This window comes from Dipodomys ordii, unplaced genomic scaffold (genome assembly GCF_000151885.1).
Source record: "Dipodomys ordii isolate 6190 unplaced genomic scaffold, Dord_2.0 Scaffold49, whole genome shotgun sequence".
NCBI lineage: Eukaryota > Metazoa > Chordata > Mammalia > Rodentia > Heteromyidae > Dipodomys > Dipodomys ordii.
The window spans coordinates 11,969,492-11,986,968 of NW_012267265.1; the positions used below are offsets into that span (position 1 = coordinate 11,969,492).

A 17,477-nucleotide genomic window follows, 5' to 3' on the forward strand; every position below is an offset into this window, starting at 1 on the left:
CAAAAAATCAATCAACATTTTTTAAATTACGTCTTGCATCATGCTTTTGACTGTCTGGCCATTTTACTGTTCTTGGCCAGTAATAGAACATGGTATACAACGACATTAACACCTACCTACTTTCACCTACACCCTTAGGGTTAAATAAATACATTTAATATTTATTAATATCTACCCCCTCGGGGTTAAATAAACTTGAAACATCAACTTACCCTTGCACACAGTCTACCATTGTCTATAGTATTCAAGCTACTTTTGCTGTGCTGAAGAGCTTCCAATTTGCCCCTCACACCTTACCCATCCTGAACTTAGAAGTTGGCTTATCTGGATTTCATCAATGGGCTCACTAGTTTGCTAAGCTGTTAACTGGGTTCAGCTAATAGAGTGCTGTTTTAAGAGTAAAAAGAAGGCATGAGTGAAGTCAGGGTTTTTCTTCTAATTCCCTCTCTGCTGAATTTCCATGGGTTGGTTTCCCCTCTTGAGTCAAGTCTATGGCTCCCATGAGGTGACTTTGTGTGTTTCATGATTATTACACATTTTGTGGCCTATAAGATGAAATGGGCTGTTACTTTGAATATAAGCTATTATATTAATATCAATTTATGTCAGTTACAAATTAGTATTACAGATTTGCTGACTTGTACATAGGCAATGCATAAAAACATACATAAAATTTTATCATCTTTGGATCACTATATTTGATGACATAGTACTGTTGCATTTTAGTGATGGTTTCAATGTTGCTTGAAGCTCGACATATAACCCAAATGTCACAATTAAGTTATTAACTGGATGGTAAAAATACTCAGACTTAGCACTTACATGTTGCTTTTCATCATTAATGTGTATGACAAATAGGAGCTGATCAATAGCACGGCAGTGTATTCAGTAATGATCTTTTACTGTTGCTTGGTTCATTTCAGTTCAGGGGCCTTTTACTAGTAAGCCCATAAAACTGGTGACAAGTTTCAAGTTAATAGACAAGATTTATTTTCGTACATTCTTCTACATCCACTGTCTCTTTACCGGTGTGGCTTTGCATTGGCCAGTGAACCTCTAAAGGTAGAGATTGTCTTTTATCTTTGTGTTTTCAGTGCATAACATCTGACACTGGGTAGACATCCAAAACAATGAGTGAGAGACATAGCAAAATTATTGCAGCAATCATTAATACTGTTTCCAAGACTTACTGTGTGGGTAATATGGTGTGTGTGTGTGTGTGTGTGTGTGTGTGTGTGTGTGTGTGTTCTTAATGACAGACATTTTCAACCATGCTTTCAAATGAAAGAGAAAAATGGCCATATTTTGAGCCTTTTTGAAACTCTTGTCACTATTTATTGCAAGCTAGAAAAGAACCTGTGCCAACAAATGGATATATCCAACTATGTTAAAAGAAACAGAAGCATGGATCCTAGTGAGTTTCATCAGTAAGTATGAAGTTAACAGAGTTTTCTCAATACTCTTGACGTTGGAGAGAGCCTTTGGTCTGTCTTGCATCTTGAAGAGAAATTCCTTGTCTTTGCAATGCAGAGATCTGACCACCAATTCATGGCAAGAGTGGCAAATGGCCTTGACAAGACTGATGATCTGACCTGGTGGGCTTCTGCAGCAATGTTCATCAGTGCTCACATTGACGTGCAAAGAAAATGCTCAGTAATGAAGACAACGGAGAGAAGGGCAGAGAGTATAACTCAGTGTGGAAAAGAAAGGAAAAATCACATAGTTCAGATGTTTCAAAAAAGACATATTAACTTCATGAGTCAAACAAGCATAAAAGAGAAAGCTTTGACCCAAGCTAGGGTCAAAGAAGGATTAGATTTTTTAAAAAACTATTAAAATTATTCATTTTTCTAAACTGATACATTGGAATTGTACATGTTGGCTGGTTGTCCATGGTTCATGCCTGTAATCTTAGCTACTCAGGAGGTTGAGATCTGAGAAGTACCAGTCCAGATAGAAAAGTCTGTGAAAATCTTTTTTTATTTTTAGAATTTTATTATAAAGGTGATATTTAGAGGGGTTACAGTTACCTAAGTCAGGTAATGAGTACATTTTCTTTTGAACAGTGTTATCCCCTCCCTCATTATCTTCTCTATTTTCCCCCTCCATATTTCCCCACCCACAAGTTGTATAGTTCATTTTCAATGTAGTGTTTAGTGAGTATCACCGCTGAATGGGTTCACCCTTTGTCATACCATTTCTGTGCTTCCCCTTCCCCAATCAGATAAACATATATACAAAACAAGGGGAACAGAAAACAAAAACAGACATAAAAGGGAATAAACTAAAGGAAAAAAAAGGAAAGAAAAAGAAAGACTACAAGAGTTGGGCTTGTTTTCATTTCTTGGAGTTCATTTCAATAGGCATCATTTTATATAATCATATGTGCTTAGCTATTGAGCCCTTGTGATTCTCTGCTTCTTATCTCCAATTAACCACTAACATGCAAGACATAGAGCTATGCCTTGAGCTAAGGACAGAACCCAGACCCTGAGTTCAAGCCCCAGTATTGACACAAAAAAAATAATTGTACATATTTATAAGATTGATGACTTAGATTTAAAAATGATCTTTGACAAAATCCAATCTGACCCTTTCCTGTCCAGATGAGTAAATCTTCACCCAAAGAGTAGAAAACACTTTGCTGTGGTCTTCTAGCCAGATCTCTCCCTACCATATTGCTCAGTTCCACTGCACTTTGTTCACTTGCATGGTGCTCACCCTCCAGGTTTGCTTTCTGAGTCATCTTAGAATCTAACTCTGAACTACATTAGTCCTCAAATATTTAGCAAGGTCTGATTTAATATTAATCATAGGTAATATGCAGATACAATATTTATACTAGTGACTAATCAGTCCTTATCTACTGAACGAAGCAAGAACAAAATTGTGATTAAAAAATCAAATCAAGCCTCTTGTTGTTCAGATTCTACTGTTCAGATGTGGGAACCATTCACATTATGATTAAAAAACAAAAATTATTTACAAAGAGTTCTTCCTTTACCTTATGAGAGATGCCATTTTTGAAATTTATGACATAAAAAGATTCAAAAGATCTAGTAAAAAGAATTATGTCAACTTGTCTTCAACTACTGGTAGCTCATTCTTCGAGTGTTAAGCCTTAATTTTTCTGATATATTTTGATATAACAGAGACCTACTTCACATTTTGTTTCATAATGAACATAAGGAGAAGGTAAAGCTGATGTGTTGTAGATAATTGGAGCTGGAAGACATAAAGGCAGAGCAATCTAATCTTGGAGCAACCAGTGAGGGTAACTGGTGAACTTTGGATCTAGACTTAAGCAATTTTAGGTTGTAGGGAGGATGTGGCTAGAGAGAATGTTCTTGCATTGCATTGTAGCAGGAAATATATTTCTGGAGTGGAAAACAAATGTAAACCAGTGATAGAATAGCTACAATGAAGGATACAACTTTCTGAAAAGAATAAAGTAATGTCTTAACCACTTCCAGGAAGTGAGTCATGACCAGTGGGAAGAGGCATCACCATTTAATCAGAAATCGTGTAGGAAGTGGGTTATGGAGACCAGTGGGTCACCTAGGAAAGCTTAAGGTTTCCTCCTATCATCTAGAACATTCTAGGGAAGAGGGGAAAGTTCAAATGGCTGGAGTTTGGATTATAAAGACATATGGCAGATGATTAGAGCAGAAAGTTAAACAGGACCCTAGGATAGGATTTGGCCCATAGAAGGTGCTTAATTAAACAACATGAATGCAAGCCGGGCACCGGTGGCTCACACCTGTAATCCTAGCTACTCAGGAGGCTGAGATCTGAGGATCGGGGTTCAAAGCCAGCTCGGGCAAGGAAAGCCCGTGAGACTCTTATCTCCAATAAACCACTAGAAAACTGGAAATGATGCTGTGGCTCCAGTGGTAGAGCATTAACCATGAGCTGAAGAGCTGAGGGACAGCACCTAGGTCCAGAGTTCAAACCTCCCCCTCCTCCCACAACCCTAAAAAAGACATGAATGCATTGCCTTGGGAACCATATGTAGGAGTCTGGATTTTATCCCAGGCTGATAGATTTCAAGCAGAGGATAACATGACTACCTTAGTATTTCAGAAAAACTTACACCATGAGGTCCAAGCGGGAGGTGTGATCTCAGGATCCCTCCCCTCCCGGCTCCTCTGATGCTGAAAATCAGGTGGAACTGCAGGAAAAACACTATTTATTAATCAAGTATTGGAACTCCAACACACACTTGAAGATCTCTCAGCAAGAGTAGATGCAGTTAAGGAAGAAAACCTGAAGCTAAAATCAGAAAACCAAGTTCTTGGACAATATATAGAAAATCTTATGTCTACTTCTAGTGTTTTCCAAACAACTGATAAGAAAAGCAAAAGAAAGTAAGGGATTGAGTTCCCTTCTCATTTACAGAATTACTGTTTCTCCCACCCCCTTTCCTTGTCTCCATCCCTTCTCCATCCACCCTCTCTCCCCACTTTAAAACGTTACAGTACCTTTGTTTGTGGCTTCATTGAATATTTATGAAAATCCTGTCAAATCTAGGCAAAATTAACTACTTAACAGGAGACTTCCCTGAATCTGTGTATTATGTTAGTCTAAGAAAAGGTGCAGATGTATTGTAGAGACTTTATAATTAGAATTGTATACATTTATGAAACTTGAAGATGAATGTTTTATTGAATTTGCTTTGATATATGGGCTTAGCAATGTCTCTTACTACAAATTTACTTAGTAAGATATACAAGAAAATAACCATGTTGTGAAAATGTGACCAAAATCATGTACTGAATGCACAGCTTTATGTATGTACCCATTGTGTGCCTCTCCTCCATCTGCCTCATCCTCCCCATTTCCTTTCTCTTAAGTCAAGATAGTTGCACAATTGTAAAAGTATGTTGAGTAGTAATCACCCGACAGTAACCTGATCTGTAAGTCCTGAAGTTAACCAAAACCTTGCCTGAAGTTTGTCAGTTGTGCTTTCTAGTAATGAGATAGGAATGATGGTTTCTCTTTAACCATTTGAAAACAGATTTGGGCTATAAAGAGGATTTTAATTTGAAACTAAATTATCAAATTGAGATTTGTTTAAAAACAAAAAACCAACTTGTTTTGCACCAAATAACCCACTTGGTATCTGAAAAGATAAAAATTTTGGTTATGTATCCATTAGAAGTAGTAAACCTTGGGGGAATAACTAGAAATAGGTAAAAATGTGATAAAAGTAGCAACTTATTCCAAAAGTTTTCATGCCAGATTTGTATTGTCTGTGGCACAGAACAGATCATTCAGGGAATATATATGTATTATATAAATAAAAATATGAAAATGGGTTAAGTTAGACTGATCTTACATACTCTACATGCTATGCTATAACACCTCTAAGGTTAGGTTGCAAGGTTTATTTGTTGCACCCAGTCAATTAACTGTTACCAAATACCTTGAAGAGTATTAGTATTAGAATCATGAATGAGAGAATTTTATATGTATAACAATTGGTAAGCTCAGTATTTTTATCTCACTCTGTCAATTCAACTAATTGGATTCTAGAATTTTAGTAATTCTTTTAACAATTTCTAAAAATTTAGTTCATAGATTCCATTTGGTAAAGGAATCAATATCATAGATAATATTAAGAAATTATACTAGGAAAAGAGATCCACTACTATACCTTATGGTTATTAGATTTGAACTACTTTAATCATGGGACAATCTTTTTTTATTGTGCAAATACAGTACAGAGGGGTTTCAATTACATAATCAAGGTATTATCAAGCATTGTTGCCTCCTCCTTTTTCCCCCCTACCATACCTTCCCTCCTACTTCAACAACTACACTCCCCACTCCTCCTGCTGCATAAATTGTGAAGTTTGTTATTCAAGAGTTTCTTGTACATCTCATTGTTACAATGTGTCAACCTGTACCCCTATTTAAACATTCTGTTTTCTTCCTTCCCCTCTCCAAATTATACCGACACCAAATACAGTGAAAACAGGGGTTATGCCATGGAGGAGGGACATACAAAGCAACAAAAAATAACATAGTACCTTATAAATACCTTAGAAACAATAGCAAGAAAGAAAAAAACACCATGTCCCTATCTTGGGGTTCATTTCGCTTAACATCATCTTACTGGTCATATGTACATAGATTTGGAACTTTTCTGCTTGCCCCAGACATATACTAGTTATTGCAAGTAAGGGAAAACATAGGAACTATATTTCTTTGGGCCTGGCTTACTCCACTTAATATAATTTTTTCCAAGTCTTTCCATTTCTTAACAAATGGGACATTGACGTTCCTTCTGATGAAGGCATAGAATTCCATTATATAAATAAAGCACATTTTCTTGATCCATTCATCTACTGAGGGGCATCTGGGTTGGTTCCATATCTTAGCTATGGTAAATAATGCTGCAATAAACATAGTTGTGCTGATAGTTTTAGTATGGCCTTGTTTGAGATCATTGGGGTAAATGCCCAAAAGTGGGATTGCTAGGTCATAGGGGAGCTCTATGTGGAGTCTTTTGAGGAATTTCCATTCTGCTTTCCAAAGTGGTTGAAAAAGTTTACACTACTACCAGCAATGCAGTAGGGTTCCCTTCTGTCCACATCCCCTTTAGCATCTGTTGTTATTAGAGTTCTTGATTATAGCCATTCTAACTGGGGTGAGGTGATATCTCAGTGTTGTTTTGATTTGCATTTTCTTTTATGGCTAGAGAGGTTGAGCATTTCTTCATGTGTCTATTGGCCATTCTTATTCCCTCTTTAGAGAAGTTTCTCTTTAAGTCTTAAGCCCACTTATTTATTGGACAGTTGTTTCCTTGAGGATTTGTTGTTGGGAGATTTAATTTTTTGAGTTCCAAGTATATTTTAGATATTAGACCCTTGTCCGTTGTATAGCTAGTGAAGATCTTCTCCCAATCCGTGGGCTTTCTATTGATCTTGCTAGCTATGTCCTTTGCCATGCAGAAGCTCTGCAACTTCATGCAATCCAACCTTTCTTTGATTTGTTGTGTTTCTGGGTCTCTATTAAGAAAATTTCAGCCTGTGCCAAGGAGACCTAGGGTTTCTCCTATTCTATCCTGTAATGTTTTCAGGGTGTCTGCTTTGACTGTGAGGTCTTTGATCCATTTGGAGCTGATTCTGTTGCAGGGTGCAATATAAGGATCTAGCTTTAGTTTTCTGCAAGTAGATAACCAATTTTGCCAGCACCGTTTACTGAAGAGGCTGTCTTTCTTCCATTCTATTTTTTAGCTCCCTTAAAGAAGATTATGTGGCTATATGTGTGTGGGTTCATTTCTGGGATTTCAGTTCTATTCCATTGGTCCTGAGGTCTGTTCTTGTGCCAGTACCAAGCTGTTTTGATTACTATGGCTTTGTAATAGTGTTTGAAATTTGGTATTGATATTCCTCCAGCAGTGTTCTTTCCATTGAGGAGCGTTTTTGCTATTCGGGGTCTTTTATTGTTTCATATGAACTTTTGGATTGCCTCTTGTATTTCCTTGAAGAATGAGGTTGGAATATTGACAGGTATCACATTGAATTTGTATATACCCTTGGGAAATATTGCCATTTTCACGATGTTAATCCTTCTATCCAGGAGCATGGTAAGTTTTTTTCGATTTCTACATTCTGTTTTGATTTCCTTTTTCAGGTTTTTAACGTTTTTATCATAGACATCTTCACTTCTTTAGTTAAGTTAATTCCTAGTTATTTTATTTTTTGTGGGGCTATTGCAAAAGGAGCTGCTTTCCTGATTTCAGCCATGCTCTTCTTACTATTGGCATACAGAAAAGCCATTGATTTTTGAGGGTTAATTTTATATCCTGCTACTTTGCCAAAGTTTTGAATCAGCTTGATTAAGTTGGGAGTGGAGTCTGTGGGATCCTTTAAATACAAGATCATGTCATCTGCAAAGAGGGAGAGTTTTACTTCATCTTTCCCTATTTGGATCCCCTTTATGTTTGCATCTTGTGTTATTGCGCTAGCTAGGCATTCTAATACTAACTTGAAGAGAAGTGGACATAGTAGACATCCTTGTCTCCTTCCTGAGTTTAGAGGAAATGGCTTTAGTTTTTCATCGTTAAGTATAATGCTGGCTGTATTTTTGTCTTATACAGCCTTTATTGTATTGAGGAATATTCCATGGATTCCTAATTTTTCCAGAGACTTCATCATAAAGGGGTGTTGAATCTTGTCAAATGCTTTTTCTGCCCATTTGGTATGAAAATAACACCCATTTTGTGCTAGAACACAATTTTAAGGCAAATATTAACCAGAGTCCTGTAGATGCACAGTCAAAATGGCTGCAGGTAGAATCTAGTTCAACACATACTATCTATTCCACATCAAACAACTATGGATTAATGGGCTAAGAACATCAAAGAGGGATTCAGCAGAGCAGAAATTAATAGGTTTAGGGAGAATTGTGGGGAAAAATAGGATTAGAAGGATGTGGGGAGGTAAAAGGAAAGAGTGAATTTAACCAAGTCCTAATCTCAGATAAGGAAATGGATAGGACAAAATGAAAGGAGAGAGGGCTGGGAAAGTGGCTCAGTGGTAGAGTGCTTGCCTTGCATGCCAGAGGCCCTGGGTTCGATTCCTCAGCACCACATAAGCAAAAAGAAAAAAGCCAGAAGTGGCGCTGTGGCTCAAGTGGTAGAGCGCTAGCCTTGAGCTGAAGAGCTGAGGGACAGCACACAGGCCCAGAGTTCAGGCCCCATGACCGGACCCCCCCCCAAAAAAAAAAAGAATGAAAGGAGAGAGATTTAAAAGAGAAAAAAATGAAAAAACAAAAGTTTAAATTTTAAAAATGAAATTGAAAAATTATGTAAGTATAAAAAATGATATTGTGAGAAGAAAAGGATATGATGAGAGGAGAGAGATAAAAAGGAAAAATGAGGCTGGGAAGTTGGCTCAGTGGTAGAGTGCTTGCTTTACATGCACGAGGCCCTGGGTTCAATTCCTCAGCACCACATAAGCAGAAAAAAGCCGGAAGTGGTGCTGTGCCTCAAATGGTAGGGCACTGAGGGACAGTGCCCAGGCCCAGAGGTCAACCCCCATGACTGGCCAAAAAACAAAAACAAAAACAATTATATTGGAATAAATGAAAAAATAAAAAATAAAAAAAATCTTAAAATTGAAATACTTAAAAATTATATAGGTATAAAGAAATAATACTTCTGAATAAAGTATGTACACAATGAGGGATAAGGTCTAATAATGGATGATGGGTATAAATCTGGGGATGAGCAGAACAGCAATTAAGTTTAAGTCACGCAAAAAAGAAAGAAAGAAAAAAAGGACCAAAAGGTCAAAAGAGATTTAAAGACACACACACACACACACACACACACACACACACACCTACCTGTAAAATAAAAATTATGAAAGAGAAAATAGAAAACAATTTTTTAAATAAAAAATAGGTAGAAAAAAAGAGTTCTTTGATTTTTTTGAGGGGAGGGGAAATCTTGTATCTCCCCTGTGTCCCTAACCAATTTCTTGGTGGAGTCTCTGGTCTGCTGTGGTGTTTGGTTTTCCTGTGGCTTGATTGGTTTCTTAAGTTAATTTGAGCAGGCAGAAAGAAGCTCTGCCTTACCCAGGACTTTGTGACCCTCCTCTCAGGCTAATTCAATGGAAGGGAGATCTGCTTTGAGTATCACAAAAGATGGAGATGGCTGTTTCCTCTAGCTTGGAGTTGCTGTGATGAGGCTAGGTTATGGGAAGGGTTGAGGCCTATCAGCAATCATTTGTTTTTCCCTGAGGAGCTATCTCCTGAGACACTCACAGAGCCCAGCCTGGAGCCATTCTCAAGGTTTATATTTACTGAGTATCAATTGTTAGTCTCTGTGCAGTGGGGAGGGTCACTCTGTTTACCCTGTGAAGAATGTCACTCCTCCAGGGGCGGAGCTTCTCCTGCCTGGGTGGGGTCACTTCCTCCTGGATGGAACTGAGCATGGCAGGTCAGATCAGGTTCTTATGACCTGGTGAATGGCTTCTACTGTTTTCTTCCAAGGCCTGAGTTGGAGCTAGCTGCTCGGCCAGGGCCTTTGTCAGTATCAAAGATGGAGATATTCTCTAGTGGTGGAGGAGGGGCTGCCTTCCCACCACTGCTCTGTGTGAAGGAGTAAGGATGTCAGGGTTCTACTCACACCAGACTCTTGGTTCCTGGGCCATCCCTGGTCTGTGATCACCAGGATGAAGATTTCTGCTTCTTGTCAGTTCTTGCTGGTGATAAGTAGAATCTGTTCGCATGCTGCATCTAGTGCCTTTGTCCTGGACTCTCTTTGTTGATATGGCGGCTGCAGCAGCTGCTGCTGCCACTGTTGCCACTACAGCCACATCTACTGGCAAGTGCTCAGATCTGTCTCCTTGACCAAACTGCCTGGATTTTCCCTCTCTGGCCAAATTCAGTATTGTGATGGCACACTTGGTGTGATTCTCTAGCCTAGGACTGTTCACTGGAACACTAAAACTGCTTTCTATGTGAAAGTTTGTTTAGCCTTCAGCTTCTCCTCTGCCATCTTCCTCTCATGGGATACTCTTTTGTGTTAGAATGATCTGATGAATGGCTTTAACTATACAAAGATGTAATAGTCATACTGTAAACATTTTGCATCCCTTTTGTGACCTAATCTTATAAATATTTTAAAGTGTGTTACATTTTGGCTTTGCTGTTTAATAAAAAGATGTTTATTTTCTTGCATAATTAAGCAAGTTTATGCAAATAGCACAACAAGCACACAAATGAACATAGCTTTAAATACACGTGCTGTCACTATTGCAGGGGAAGACTGGAGGAGGGCCCACCAGCTTCTGTGGTCAGCATGCCCTGTTGCACAAGCAACATTCACTTTACAAGGAAGAAATTCTGTTGTGTTAAATGGAGTTTATGAAGACATCTTTTAGTTCCATAACTCACCATAATCTATAAGACGTTTCAGTTGCTCCAGGTCAAGAGGATGAAGATGAGGCTCATCATTAGAAGCTTTAATCTTTCTGCATTTTATTTCTCTGCAGTATTTTGTGCATACTTTTTTAAAAATGGAAAAATTAGTTCTTAGGAAATGTCTCAATGTCGTTGCTTAGATTGGGGTGTTTGTGAAAGGCTCATGTGTTAAAGTTGGCCCCCAATCCACAGTGATATTAGAAGTGGTGGAAACCTAAGAGAGAGGGCCAAGTGGAAGGTGTTAGGTGATTGGGATGTGATCTTGAAGGAAATTATGAGACGAGTCTCTTTTTCTTTCTTCATATCCTTATCACCATGAATTGAGCAGCTTGCTCTAAGGCAAACTCCCTGCCATGGTGTTTAAAGTGATGAGGTCAAGCAACCATGAACAAAACCTCTAAAACAGAGCCATAGTAAACTTTTCTCCAGATGTTGGATTTTGTTTTTTGTCAGTCATGGGGCTTGAACTCTGGGCCTGGGCACTGTCCCTCAGTTCTTCAGCTCAAGGGTAGCACTCTACAACTTGAGCCACATTGCCACTTCTGGTGAAACGCAATCCTCAGATCTCAGCCTCCTGAGTAGCTAGGATTACAGGCCAGATGTGGGTAACTCAGGTGTTTTGTCATAGTGATGGAAAACTGACTTAACACATGGACAGCAATTTTATATATATGAAATATCGTAAGTGGTACAGCTTGACATGTGACTACTCTCTGTCCTATCCTAAAGCATCACTGCAGGAAGAGCTGCATTGTTGAATAAAAGTATTCTCTCACTAATTAGTGACATTTAAAGGATAAATGAAACTGATCAAAGGGCATCATCTAGAGTTGGGAGGAAAAGTGAAAGTAGGAAATGAGAACTTCTTAATGTTTTTCAAGACCATTCTAGGTGTTTGTCTGTACTTACTGAACTAATAAAGACAGTGTTGCTCACATGGATTCATCATTGGTGCCTTCATAACACTCTCTTGCATAGATAGAACTCCTTGCCTGGAATATGTTCTGTCATACCATCAATAAAATTCTCTAGCAGTCATTTATTTTCTGTTGTCTGATTCAGAACTGATTGAACTAGTAAGAATATTTGCTTTATGAGTTTCTAATAAAATCACAAAAATCTTCTATTGTGTGCGCCACAGGCCAGATGGTTCTCACAATAAACTACTGACATGCACTATTGCTACTGGTGTTTAGGTGGGGGAAACCAAGGCACAGAAAACTTAAAATACTTGTCGAAAGTCACAATAAGTGTCAGAAGTAGTGCCTCCACATACACATTCAATCCTCTTTCTGCAACATCATTCAAGCTACTAGTACAGCTCCTATTTTGTAAATCCCAGAGACTGTGAGAGGCATGCTTCTGAAGTATATTTTGCAATTCTAACTTTAGTTTTATGTGGTGCTCTCTTCCTGCTCCATCATCTATCCAGTGTTCATTTTTATTTATTTCATTCTTTTATCTTCTAAATACTTTATGTACTAAAAAATACACCATTTTTTTATAGAAGGCTCTTAGAATCTTGAAAAATTTGTAGCAACAAGTTTTGACATTGATTTTTTTTAAATCAAGTATAGTCCCTGCAGAAGACAGGTGATTCATTTTATAAGAGCATTAACAAAAAGGGAACTCACATTGTAGGCATGGTTTTTCTTTGTTTAATTTGATTCCCATGGTCTTAAAGATTAGTATTAAAAAATGTTTGATGTTGACTTACTTGTGACAACAGGATAGAGCTTTCAATGTATGTCTTGTTAAGTTAGATGCAGTACATATTGTCACCATCAATGAAATAGCTAGATTTCAACATTAGCAAAAAGTTATCTTCACCAAATTTTGTGAAAATTAGTTATATTTATTCTTGTAATTGTTTCTGAGAAGGCTTTGTGGAATTCCACTAATTTAATCTCATTCTACCATATATATTTTCATGCTCAGGAACTACTGATATGTCATCTCATTTGTGCATACAGTCATAAAACCCAATAAACCAGCAGGAGTAGATAAGGCAAGTTGTATCATTCCACAGTGTGCCTGCGTTATTCCCTATCTGTTTGCAATATGTTGCAGGATGGTAGCTACTTGAAATACACTGTTGGTGAAGGATGACTCTTTTACCAAAGTTCTATCTTTAGGAATTTGAAATTCAGATTTGAATTTGAATTCAGAATTTTGAAATCAGAATTTCAAATTCTAATCTTTAGTGATATTTATTTTTTTCTTTCAAGTAGAAATGTGTTCATAATGTTTAGACTTCAATTTTCAATTAAACATTATTCTTATAAACGTTTTCATTTTGTATCAATCCTGGGGCTTGAACTCAGGGCCTGCGTGCTGTCCCTGAGCTTTTTTGCTCAAGAATAGTGCTCTATCACTTGAGTTACAGTTGCATTTATTACTTTTGGTGATTAATTGGAGATAAGAGTGTAACAGATTTTTCTCCCTGGACCACCTTTGAACTTTGATCCTCAGAGCACAGCCTCCTGAATGGCTAGGATTGGAAGCATGAGTTGCCAGCATTGAGGGTAAACTTTTTAGACACTAAATGCAATGAAACATTGGCAACGGCATCTCTGTAACCTATTGATGTCTAACTCAGTAAAAAATGAAAATATATCCCGCTGGCATTGTTTGCTCCAGAATTGTGTTCTGGTATATGTGTTTTCTTCTGTGTTTGGCAGATATTGCCAAAAAAAGTTAATAATGAGGATAACTGAACTAGTTAATATTATTTTGCTAATGCATTAGATAGTAAAATACTCATAAAGATACAGTGCATTCTTCTAGTCTAAGTATTTGTGATTCCTGTGCACCACGAAATGTGAAGATCAAAGAAACAGTGGCGTTTCAAGAACTCTCAATTGATGATTCTTTTTGATAACTTTTCTTCTCTCTCTAAGCATTAAAATTGTCTGGCTTTCAGGTGGAGATGAGAGTGAAAAGTTTGAGCTAAGTAGTTTATTTGCTAATTAGTGATAGGATTAGCAATAAGCTATTTTTGGAATTATGGTCAATATTTAGTTTAGGAGAAAGTTCTAAATACTAACATTTGATAGCTCGTACATATTTTGTCAGCCATAAGTTTTGTTGTTGTTACTTATTTGTGTTTTATTCTGGAAACCTTTATTTGCTTTTAGTTTTTTCACCAAAATTAGCAAGTTTAGGACACTTTCCCTCATTTCCTTCTTTTTCCGAGGCTCAAACCTATCTAGGTGTGTGTTAAGTGGTGTTTCCTACCAGACCAATCCTTCAGCAACTATCCCACAGATTCCATCTGTGTTACCTTTGAGAGGCCCCTCAATCTTTTCTGATCTGCTGATATGATCTCCCCTTGGAGATTAGCTTCTGAGCATTAGTGAGGGCCTTGCAATGTTTTTCTTTTTAAATTAGCATTCTTTTCAGCCCTAAGTAGTCAATGGTTACCTTGGCAAGCCTAACTGCCTAAGGTGATTACTTGTCTCCCTCCTCTTTTACTGGGAGACTTCATTGCAGCAGGGTAGACACAGCTAATGGGATGTATACACACTTGTTTAATGACTGAAGCTCCTGAGAAATATAAGTCACTATCCCAGCCTACCACAATGCCTTTGAGAGTTTGTGCAATGTTTGGACTTCTTCCTGTGGATAGCAGACTCTTCCTTCTCCATCTGCTTCTTCGGGTAGCATTTTTTCTATACTAAGAGAGCCTATCACTTCATTCAGATTTCTTTGTGTTCTCAACTCCTTGATGGATTTTTTAACCTATGGATTTGTGGCTTAGCTAGTGTGTTCCAGTTATGAGTTATTGTGTGAATTTCTAACACCCTATTTAGAAGCATAACTCTTCTGCCAGCTATGAAACTTACTATAATTGCCAACCCTAAAAATATTAAGAGATTCACATAAATACCTTATTTCCATGTTGTCTTAGAAAATAAGTTCTAGCCTGAGTGAACTTAAATTTCTTGGCAAAAACAAAGGGATCTGTGTAATACTGCCCATTGGTATGAAGGAATTACAGAATTTGCCATTCATTTATGAAAGGATGCTTCTTAGTGTTCCCTGATGCCCAGGCAGGTAAAGAAGCAGTCATATCTACTATAAATTCTCCTTTGTTTGAGTGCATCATGCTTCATTTGGGATGTGTAATGTAGTTTTCAGTGTGACAATGTTCCTCCTGAGGTTTTGCAGGTACCATGTGTCCCCAAGCTCGCAAGGGCTTCTTACTAGAAAGATCTGTTTATGAAGGCAAACTCTCCCTTTCAAATCAACCTTCATCAAATTGAAAGGAATTAGTTCTCAGGTGATATGAGATTTTTTTTAAATAATTTTTTTATTGTGAAAAAACGTACAAAGGGGTTACTGTTACATGAGCAAGGTAGTGAGTACATTTCTTATCAAGCATTGTTGCCTTTTCCTTTGTTTTTCCTCTACCATCCCTGCCCTCCCATCTCCACGACTCCACTCCACCACCCCTCCCCCCGCCAAAGTTGTAAAGTTCATTTTCGACATAGAACCTTGTACATCTCATTGTTGCAATGGGTCCACCTGAATCCCTATTTAAACAATTTGTTTTTCCCTTTCACTCCCCAAATTATACCAACATCAAATACAGTGAAAATAGAGGTTATACCATGAGAGAGGGACATACAAAGCAACAAAAAAAATGTGTGCCTTATACGTTAGAAACAATAGCAAGAAAGAAAAAACCACTTGTATCCTTATCTTGGGTTACATTTTGCCTCACATCATCTTATATAATGTTTTCTGCTAGTCTCAGACATATACTAGTTATTGCAAATAAGGGAAACCATGGGACCTATGTTTCTTTGGGCCTAGCTTACTTCATTTAATATAATTTTTCCAAGTTTTTCCATTTCCTAACAAAAGGGGCAATGCCATTCATTCTGATGGAGGAATAGAATTCCATTGTATCTATCTATCTATCTATCTATCTATCTAGATAGATAGATAGATACAATGGAATAATATATATATCACATTTTCTTGATCTATTCATCTACTGAGGGGCATCTGGGTTGGTTTCATATCTTAGCTATGGGAAAAATACTGCAATAAACATAGTTGTGCTGGTAGATTTAGTATGGTCTTGTTTGTGATCATTGGGATAAATGTGCCAAAGTGGGATTTCTGGGTCATAGGGGAGCTCTATGTGGAGTCTTTTGAGGGACTTCCATATTGCGTTCCAAAGTGGTTGGTTTACACTCCCACCAACAATGCAGTAGGGTTTTCTTCTGTCCACATCCCCTCCAGCATCTGTTGTTATTAGAGTTCTTGATTATAGCCATTCTAACTGGGATGAGGTAGTATCTCAATGCTGTTTTGATTTGCATTTCTTTTATGGCTAGAGATGTTGAGCATTTCTTCATGTGTCTATTGGTCATCCTTCTTTCCTCTTCAGAGATGTTCTCTTTTTTTCATTTTAAACAAGAAGTTTATTTAAACAACAAGATGCTTGACTTGAAGGGAAAACTATCTAGGATTCTTTTTTTTTTAAGAGTAATTTACCCCTACTTAAGACAGATGGCCCTACATGTAACAGCTACATGCAAAAAAGTTATAAAATTGTTTTACAATGATAAATGAAAACATTAAAATTCTCCAATCAAACAAGGTATGCAAGGAGTTTTGTTGTTTTTTTCTTTTTCTTTTTTTGTTAAAACAGTGAGAGCAAAATAACTTACTGAAATATAAAGATAAAAGGTGAGTGAGCATGCCATGACTGGAGAAGGGGGATATTTTCACAGAACCAGTATTTTCCCCATCCCATCTCCATTTGATGTCAATTAAAATATACCATTGGCCATTTAGTTTAAAAGAAAAAAAAAGAAAAAAGAAAAGCAATATGCTTGTGCACATACACCAGTTAATTTATGTACAATAAAGGAATGGGGAAGGGGAAAATGAAAGAATAGGGAAAACTATACTGTAGTAGTCAGGATGTGGTGGAACCAAATTGCAGTTTTCTAATTAAGAATGTATTCTTGGTCTGTAAGAACAAAGTTCTGGAGCAAAGTAGCAGGTTCCCTTTTTTAGTAGACACCTCCTGTCTGCTGCTGGAACACATCAATTGTATCTCCATCCTCCATTTCCAACTGTGCAGGTGTGTCTGCTTCATTGATTGGCTGCCCATTAAATTGGAATCTGATCTGCCTCATTGACAAACCCTGTCGTTCACAATAGGCTTTCATTAGTTTACTAAGTGGTGTATGCCTCTTCATCTTAAACTGCACCACAGAACCATCCTGCCCGCCACCTTGAAATTAATATGATCGTTGTTCTCAGTCTTGACTCCTTCCTTGGGCTTTTAGCCAGCCATCAGATGCCGCTTCACAAAATAGGTCCCCGGTCCGCACCAAAGGAGCACACAGGCAGCACCACAGCGGCTGGAGGAGGTCGCAGCGGTGGACCCAGAGACGTTCTCTTTAAGTCTTTAGCCCAGTTATTTATTGGGCAGTTATTTTTTGAGGATTTGTTGTTGGGGGATTTAATTTTTTGAGTTCCAGGTATATTTTAGATATGAGACCCTTGTCTGTTGT

The 17,477-nt window shown here is 37.6% G+C and overlaps 1 pseudogene; it reads right to left on the reverse strand.

Annotated features, from left to right (window-relative positions):
* Nucleotides 1–16,873: 16,873 nt before the first annotated feature.
* LOC105988532 lies at nt 16,874–17,257 on the reverse strand (annotated as a pseudogene).
* Nucleotides 17,258–17,477: the final 220 nt, after the last annotated feature.